Raw genomic sequence first — 936 nt, 5'->3', positions numbered from 1 at the left:
TTGGTTGGCCAGTGTGGCAATCTGCGCTGATAATGTAGAGACGACATCTAACTCGAGAACTCCTGTAGATTTTTGCATTGTGTGTATGCCCATCTCTCCTTGCCAATCTGGATTGCTTTTGGAGAATTTGTTCAATAATGCATATATCTCATCGAAGCTTTTCTCCAACACTTGACCTCCCGCTGCAGCATCCACCATAATTTTTGTTTCAGGATGTAGCCCTTCTATGAAAGTGTGAGCTAACACTTTATTTATTTAATTTTGATGAGGACAGTCTCTGAGCAACCCCTTGAACCTTTCCCAAGCTGAATATAAAGATTCCTCTGATTTCTGTTTGAAGGTGACTATCTCACTTATGATCTTTGCAGTTTTTCCTTAAGGAAAGAACCTTGCCAAAAATTTCCTCATCAGATCATTCCATGATGTAATAGAATTAGTTGGTTTCGCCTTCAACCATCGCTTTGCTTCACCTAACAGAAAGAATGAGAACCATATGAGTCTCACATAGTATGGAGTGACTCTGTTAGTGATATAAGTATCACTAATATCCAAGAAGTTCAGGATGTGCTGTTGTGGATCCTCGTGTGGAATACCCACAAACTGCCCATTCGCATGTAGTAGTTGGATCATGCTCTGTTTCAGCTCAAAGTGCCCAGTGATTTTGGGCTTCACAATGCTGGAGGTGATATTAGCAATGTTGGGCATCACCAGCTCCTGAACAGCCATATGTTGCTCATCTTCCATGTCCATAAGAAATTGAACAAGTGCCTGAAGATTATATGTGTCCCTTGCTTCCCTCAACCTCCTGTGAAATGTTCTCTCAGGTTCGGGGTCAAAGCCTTGAAGTCTATCTTGGCTTCTGACCCTTCGCATTTAATGAAAGTTTATGAGAGCAGAGCAACCAATAAGAAAGTTAGACTTGATGCAATATATAAT

General features: G+C 41.0%; 1 non-coding gene across 1 annotated transcript; it reads left to right on the top strand.

The window, feature by feature from the left end:
• Positions 1 to 257: 257 nt before the first annotated feature.
• Positions 258 to 362, top strand: LOC142178676 (small nucleolar RNA R71). Its single transcript, XR_012706943.1, has one exon. It is a non-coding gene; the product is annotated as a small nucleolar RNA R71 (small nucleolar RNA).
• The last annotated feature ends 574 nt before the right edge of the window (positions 363 to 936 follow it).

This window comes from Nicotiana tabacum, chromosome 24 (assembly GCF_000715075.1).
Source record: "Nicotiana tabacum cultivar K326 chromosome 24, ASM71507v2, whole genome shotgun sequence".
Classification (NCBI taxonomy): Eukaryota; Viridiplantae; Streptophyta; class Magnoliopsida; order Solanales; family Solanaceae; genus Nicotiana; species Nicotiana tabacum.
The sequence above is the reverse complement of the archived record's forward strand: the minus strand, read 5'-3'. Positions and strand labels throughout refer to the sequence as shown.